Source organism: Macaca nemestrina, chromosome 19 (assembly GCF_043159975.1).
Source record: "Macaca nemestrina isolate mMacNem1 chromosome 19, mMacNem.hap1, whole genome shotgun sequence".
NCBI lineage: Eukaryota > Metazoa > Chordata > Mammalia > Primates > Cercopithecidae > Macaca > Macaca nemestrina.
In genome coordinates this window covers 69,681,299-69,689,348 of record NC_092143.1, presented here as the reverse complement: position 1 = coordinate 69,689,348, position 8,050 = coordinate 69,681,299, and the positions used below count along the sequence as shown (strand labels likewise).

The 8,050-nt window shown below is 45.6% G+C and overlaps 1 non-coding gene across 1 annotated transcript; it reads left to right on the top strand.

The window, feature by feature from the left end:
- Positions 1-7,714: 7,714 nt before the first annotated feature.
- Positions 7,715-7,817, top strand: LOC112423833 (small nucleolar RNA U13). Its single transcript, XR_003014390.1, has one exon. It is a non-coding gene; the product is annotated as a small nucleolar RNA U13 (small nucleolar RNA).
- Positions 7,818-8,050: the final 233 nt, after the last annotated feature.

Sequence of the window (8,050 nt, the reverse complement as noted above, 5' to 3'; positions counted from 1 at the left end):
TCTCTTCATAACTTTCTTTTCTTCCTTCATTTTTTTTCTTTTTTAAAGAAATGGGGTCTTGCTGTGTTGCCCATGCTGGCCTCAAACTCCTAGGCTCAAGTGATCCTTGTGCCTTAGCTTCCTGAGTAGCTGGGATTCCTGGTGTACACCACTGTGCCCAGCTTGCTCTTTATAGCTTTCTAAATCATGGGGCTTGTATCTCCTGCTCAGAAGTCACTATTTGGATTAAGTTATTCTGCTTAGCTAATGCCTATAAAAATTCCCATTCATTACTAACGGTGGAAAGTGGCTCTGACAGTCATGCCTTCCCCTTCGTCCCAGGCAGCCCCATCCTTACTAATTGGAAGGGGAGATTGAACATTCTTTGCTTTTGATCAAGATTTGTCTCCTGCCAGGAGCAAGGAAGGATGTGTAGGAGGGAATGTCTCCGATAGTAACAATAACAAGAGTAATGAGTAAAAGTTTTCAACAGGATCTTGGGCAACGCAGTTACGCAGAACATTTATACATGTTTATAGTGTGAGTGTTTTTTCTCTGGCTAACAATGGCTCCCAAATGCCTTCCTTCCCTCGGCCCCCTCCCAAACACGTTGAATGGTCCTGTTTGAGCTACAGAGGAACAGCTTTCAAAACTAGACCTTTTTTTTCCTGCTTATTTCTGGCAATGAGTAAATGGAAATGGGGCGTTGTTGGTCTTTGGTTATGGGAGGGCAAGGCTCTCAGGGGCCTGGTTTCTGGATTTTGTGGCTGAGAGCTTCATGGGGCCTTCTTGAGCCACTAGCAGGGCCTTCGGTGCAGCCACTTGTCCGAGTGACTGAGGAAATCTTTCCTTCAACTTCCCTCCTCTTCCCAGCTTGAATGTAATCGGAGTTGCTATCCTCATGTTTAAGAAACAGACTGTGACTTCAACAACAATGAGCTGACTTCCTACACATCCCTCTGCACCACCTCTTGGGTGATTTAGAAGAGGAAACAAGATTTCCTCCTCCCGGCTCCGCTGGACAGAGCCTCCTCCCGCGTGGGTCAGCCGGGCCTGGACTCTAGGGGTGCAGGAAGTCTCTCATCCTCTCACCCCATCCACATCCTGGAACTGGAGGATGAGCAGGAAGTGGAAAGTGTCAGGCACAGTCTTTCAAGCTCACAGTCGGCTCCGGGCAGCGCGTGGGCCTTTAGGAAAACAATACAAAACTTTCCAAATGGTTCTTTTACTGGCTCTCTGCAGACACTTTACGCAGTTGTGTTTGACACTGCCAGTCATGAAGACTCTAGGATATTTATTTATTTTTTTCTTTTCATTTTGCTGGGGGGGAAAAAAGTCGAGGCTGAGTGTCGTTCTCAGTAACTCTCTTCATGATTGTTTGGAGCACCTTTGACGGTGGCTAGGCCGGGCCGGGCCCCTCCCTGGCCTCTCCTATGAGGCGAGCTACCACGGTAGCCCTCTGCCCAGGAATAGGAAGATTAATTGGCCCGAGTTGATGCTTTAAATTTGGGAGTTTGCCCCCCAGGGGCCAGCTGCCAGCTGTTCTGAACCTTAGGGCATACCACATCGCCTCTTCAGTGCCCTCATTTGTGAAATGAAGGGGCTGGAATAGTGAAGTGATCCAGGTTGAATGTTCTCTGGGTCAGTGAGCTCCTGACCAGCCCCATACAGAGACCCCCTGGAGTCTCATGGGGCAGTGACCTCAGGTGTGCTCTGAACCCTTCTCTTGAGGCCTCTTCTTCTTCTTCCTCTTTTTTTCCCATAATTTTTAAAAATAAATAGAGACAGGGTCTTGCTAAGTTGCCCAGGCTGGTTTCAAACTCCTGGGCTCAAGCAATCCTCCTGCCTCAGCCTCCCAGAGTGCTGGGGTTGCAGGTATGAGGCCCCATCCCGGCAGAGGTCTCTTCTCTACATTCTCCCTCTTCCCCCTTTCCAGGTGGAGGCTTCTTGCTCCTGGGGCTGACCCCTTGAACTTTTCTTCAGCGAATCCCCACTGACTTGGCGTAAGACATGAGCTGGCACGTCGAGCTTTCACTCAGCCATCTTCTGGAGTCTTTACGAGGGTGGTTATTTTATTTTTAGCCCTAGAATGCACCAATGGGGCCCAAAGGTTGCAAAGTTGTAAAAGCTTTGCTTTGGCATTGACTTCTTTTCAGTACTCTAGTCTTTGCTGTGTCAGGTCACAGCACAAGCCCTGTCAGAAAATACCCTGGGGGGCTCCTCCCTGCCCTCCCCACACTGCCCCTCCCTTTCCTTCTTTAGCCATTGAGGTAGTAATAGGAAGAAGGAGCTCTCTTTTATTAGGAGGTTGGCATTTAACAAAAATAACATTTTCCCTGACGAATTTCCAGATACTGCCCATCAACTACCTTGGGATTTCACTAATTTTGAAATGCAGACGGTTCTAAGGCACTCCCCAACCCCGACGAGGGGAGATCTGAGGGTAACGCCTCTTTGACTTGGTATGAGATGGACGTTTGGAATCTCCATGTCAGATGAGAAATCTCAGCTTCCTCTGATCCCAAGCTAAAGGTGATGATACTTGGCAGACTTGCTTCAATATGGAGCCTCCCTAAATTTAGAAAGTATTGGACCATAAACAGAGACAGTATGAACATGAAACTGAAACTAAAACTGATTCTTTGGGAATTATTTATCTTTCTCACTTACTAGTGAACAATTTTAGTCTTTGCTTTAAATCAGATAGACTATGTGAAGTGTCTCTGTGAAGTATCTGGCACAAAATAGGTGCTCAGTTAATGTGAGCATTGTTCACTTGCCACAACATGGGAGGAGACTCCTGCTCAGAGTTAGCCTCCTCAAGGGCTGGGAGGGTGGAGGGGAGGAGAGGAGAAGACCCAAACCTGCTAGCTGAGACCCCTCCTCTCTCCAGATTAGAATTGGACAGATGGGACCCAGGCATGGTGGTTCATGCCTGTAACCCCAGCACTTCAGGAGGCTGAGGTAGGTGGATCACCTGAGGCCGGGAGTTCGAGACCAGCCTGGCCAATGTGGCAAAACGCTGTTTCTACTAAAAACACAAAAATTAGCCCGGTGTGGTGGCAGGCACCCGTAATCCCAGCTACTCAGGAGGCTGCGGCAAGAGTATTGCTTGAACCTGGGAGGCGGAGGTTGTGGTGAGCCAAGATCACGCCACTGCACTCCAGCCTGGGTGACGGAGTGAGACTCTGTCTCAAAAATAAAATAAAATAAAGTAAAATAAAATAAAATAAAATAAAATAATTGGACAGATGGAACAGTCATGTGTCAATGGATGTCTATGGCAGCTTGAGGGACATCTTAGAAGGAAATGAATTGATCTGCCTGATTTGGCCTGGTGGCCTGGTGGCCTGTATATATGTACAGACCCTGAGGTTCTTCTTCTTGTTTCTTTTCTTTTTTTTTTTTTTGAGATAGAGTCTTGCTCTGTAGCCCAGGTTGAAGTGCAGTGGCACCATCTCGGGTCACTGCAACCTCTGCCTCCCAGGTCCCAGTTCAAGCAATTCTCCTGCCTCAGTCTCTGGAGTAGCTGGGATTACAGGCACATGCCACCACACCTGGCTAATTTTTGTATTTTTAGTAGAGACAGGGTTTCACCATGTTGGCCAGGGTGGTTTTGAACTCCTGACCTCGTGATCTGCCCACCTTGGCCTCCCAAAGTGCTGGGATTACAGGCGTGAGCCACCATGCCCAGCCCCCCAGGTTCTTCTTAAAGCATCAGTTGACTTGATTGTCCCCTGAAATTTAGGTATAAATTCCTCTGAAATTTAGGTATAAAATAGATATATATAAATTGCCTTCCTGAGTCACATATCCTTGAGGGCCAAGTCACCGAGACTTTGCAAAGTCATAGAAGGCCTGGGCCCCTAGAATTCCCTGTCAGAGGCCTATTGGGCAACCAGTGTCTGTGAGACTGGAGGCCTGGGAGATTCTAAAATCATGCTGAGATGATGATGAATTCCCGGTCAATGTCTGTCATTCAGAAGTCTGGAAACCTAAATTGAGAAGTTCCCAAACAAAACTGCAGGACCTTGAAGAGGCTACAAAAGAGTGAGCTGTGGTGCCTCCATCACTCAGGAATGTGAGGGACTGGCCAGCTCTTCTGGTCCTGGTTCTCCTTTGTGTCACCCCCTCCTTGGCTTATACCTTGCCAAACTAAATCTTCCGTTACCATTACACAATTAAAATCAGGCTAGCAGCAGGGGCAATTTTGTCAAGTTGTGAAATGCAAACAGCTTTCTACCTTAATTGCTACCACTCTTCTGCTGCTGTTACTCTTGATTGCATCAGCGCACTTCTAAATTTGGTGAATTTCTCTCTTTTGTGGGAGACGTGTGTGTGTGTGTGTGTGTGTGTGTGTGTGTGTGTGTGTGTGTGTGTTCAGGAAAGCCACACTCTGGTCAAGTCCCTAGGTCTCTAAGGAGCCCTCTCCTTGTCTGCATGGCTGGTCACCATCCCATGCTGACCACCTCACCCTCCTGCCTAGGGTCCAGACCATGAGGGTTGGCATTGCAGCCTCCATGGCCTCCTTATGATTCAGCTCTGATGCTCTATCCGGCACTCTCTTTGGTCTCCACTGACTTTGGTGTCCATGAATCCTTTGGATGCCTTTCCACAACCTCAGGAAAGGCAGCCTGTACTGCCTCATGGTTTTAGATGTGTAGTTGTTGCTTCTAAGCTAAGCATGGTCAGGAGGTCTGTCCATCTGTGCTTGTCAGGGAAGCCAGACATAGATTTGTTGCATCCCAACCCTGTGACGGGCACTCTGCTAGGCACTGAGGACCCAGAGAAGGAGGATGGTTCCTGCTTTGGGGAGCTCTCCGTCTAGGAAGGAGAGTGATTCACGAACACATTATTTCAAAACAATGTGGCAAATTAAGGGGTAGAAAAAATGGGTCCTGAAGTGCACTCAGAAGGTTTGGTTCAGCCAGATCTGATGGTTTAGGCTGCTGTTCTGATTGGACGGTACATGGACAGAGCTGGAGTGTCAGCATTTTGAGTATCCCCTGACAGATACTGACAGATACAAAGCAGAGTACTGAGGAGAAAGACTCAGATCAGCTGTGGGATGGGGGAGGATAGGTACCTCAGCTCTGACTGACTGAGGATGATCTGAAAGCGGAGGAAGGAGGAAGTGAAGAGGAAGGGAAAGAGTATACCATGCAGTGGCGTCACCGTAAGCTGCGCGAGTGTGAGTTGCACAAGTGTGAGCTGCGGGAGTGTGAGCTGCACGAGTGTGAGCGTGCAGAGCCAGGTGTGCATGGGTATCCCCATGGCCAAGTCCATGAGGGTGGTGGAGAGTGGTGGGAGGCAAGGTGCCCTGTGAATGGTGGGTGAGCTCCAGAGGGACTTGGCCTGGTTTTTAAAAAGTGTATCTGGCACCCAAGAAAATAATGGTGTTGAGGGAGTCAAGACTAGAGAAGGAAGTCTGAGGTTTAGTTACGGACTAATTGCAACTCCCTAGAAAATAGACAATCCATTCTTATGGGATGTCCCTTCATTCCCATTTCATGTATATTTTCCCTCTTCATCCATAGCTTTGAGGCAAGTGACTGAAGGGCCATTCCCTTCCTCCTCTTCTTCCTCCTCCTCCTCCTCCTCCTCTTTGTCTTTTTCCTCCTCTTCTCATCCTTCCTCTCCTCCTCCTTTTTCTGTTTCTTCTTTTGTTTTGTACTTTTTATTTTGAAATAATCTCTACAAACTCACCAGAAGTTGCCTAAATGGTACAGAGCCCTCTTTAACTCTCATCCAGCTTTCACTCAATAGTATCGTCTTACTTAACTTTAGTATAGTATCAAAACTAGAAAACTGTCATTGGAACAAAACTGTTAAGCAGGCTACAGACTACTCAGATTTCATCAGATTCTACATGCCTCTATGTATGTCTGTGTAGTTGTATGCAATTTTATCACACATGTGCCTTCGGGTGACCTCCACCTTCTTCAAGATACATCACCCCCAGGGACCTGCTGCACTGCTCTTCACAGCTGCACCCCCCAATCCTGTCCTGAAGGGCCACTCTGATGAGCTAAGCTACGGGGTTCAAACTGTTGCTGACACCAAAAGGAAGAAAAATACGCTTCTTGGCACATAGAAACCTTTGACTTTTTACCCTCTCTCCATATAGGTCAGGCTTAACCCCTGGAGGTTATGAATGTCATGGTGGACTCTGTGCTTTTGCCTGAAGCAGGATGTGTTGCTATTCCTGAGTCTGAGGGCAGCTGATATTCGTGCCTGGGCTGCAGCCTTTCTTTAAAGCACCTTCTTTATGAGATCTCTCATATCCTCAGGGCAGGACAAAACTGGGGGTTAGTCAGCAATGGATATGATGATTTTAACATATGCCAGAGGTGCACAAGAAGTAATTATTTTGTAGCCTAGTGCACGTTTATTTTATAGACGTCAATGTTCTCCTATTTCTTTTAAAAAGCCCATTCCTTCCCAAGTGGTGAATCATTCGTTCAATAATAACCTCTCATTCTCTCAGTCTATTGTGTACTTGAAATTCATAAATATCACTTATGTGCAGACTGACCTCACCATAGATGCATTCCTGAAGGTATATATAAACCAGATATTTCAATATTCAATTGTAAGTGTAGTAAGTCAAAGCGACTGTAATTTTGGAGATGTCTTAATCGCAGCTTGGATTTGAATCGTCTTGAGATATCATCTGGTACAGGTTTTGCTTTACTTAGGAATCACTTCTCCGAGGCGCTGATGTTCATGGATGTTTGCGGAAAGGAGTTCATGGTTTGTGGGGCCATGAATCACTCCATGTCAGAGACTTGGAATCATTTGCTAGTTTCCCTTTTTAAAAATCCAATTTGGATCCCACAGGGGAGAAAAGAAAAAAGAAAAAAAAGAAAAAGCAAAATATTCTATCATATACATTTTCTTTATTGGTTGTGGTTTGTCCTTTTGATCTACTCAGGATAAATGAAATTTCTTCCACAAACGGTCTTGTTGGCTGTTTGAAAGCAGTTCTTGCATTTCCTTGAAGCATTCTCTTTCTAGTATAAACACCATTGTTTCCTTTAACTGGTCCTCCAGGCCCTCGTTCCCCAGACTCTGCCATCCCATCACTTCCTCAGGATGTACTCTGGAGTACCCTGTGTCACCCTTTAAATGTGATATCCACGTTTTCTCTGTTATCACAGATAGAAAAACAACAACAAAGTTTGACTGACCTAATTATATCAACCACACGTAGAACATTAAAGTTTTCAACAGAATCCTGCTTTTGCGATATAAAATCTCTGCTTTTAATTCTCCCTATGGTTGCTGTAAGAAAAGTTGGTCATATAAATACTTCATCCACATAGTAAGCACTTTATAAAGGCTCACTTTTATTATTATTACTAATTTAAAACAACTAATACTATGTACTTAAAAAATAAAAAACAGCACAGATAATGTCTCTAGTGGGAAAAGGGGCAAAGCCAGGCATTTGAGGGCACAGACACAGGGAAAAGGAAATCTGAGAAAAAGAAAGCAGTTTCCCACATCTTAACTTCAGTCAGGTCATAATCAAGCTTTCCTGACCCACTAAAGAGGTTCTGCCCTCTGAGGGGTGAATAATCAAAATCCATTCACTGCTGACATGCAAGCATGACAATCTTATTTCTTTGCATTCCTGAGATGAAAACCTAATTGAGCATCGTTTTAAAATTACTATTATTTTAAGACAAAGAGGAGTAAAGTTATATTTTTACAGTTGAGTGATAATTTTTACAATCTTTCGTGGTTTGTAAGTGTGATAATTGGGTTTTCACACACACGCGTGAGGTGTGCCACCCTCAAACCTTGCTGTGATGTCGGCACTTACCCATCTGACAAGAAGAAAGGAAGAAAACAAGAAATAATTTTTAGGTACTAAGACAAATGTTTTCTTTGTGTGTGTGTGCCTCTTTATTTTTATTTATTTATTTGTTTATTTTTATTTTTTTTGAGATGGAGTGTTGCTCTGTCGCCCAGGTTGGAGCGCAATGCTGCGATCTCGGCTCACTGCAACCTCCGCCTCCTGGGTTCAAGCGTTTCTCCTGCCTCAGCCTCCCAAGTAGCTGGGACT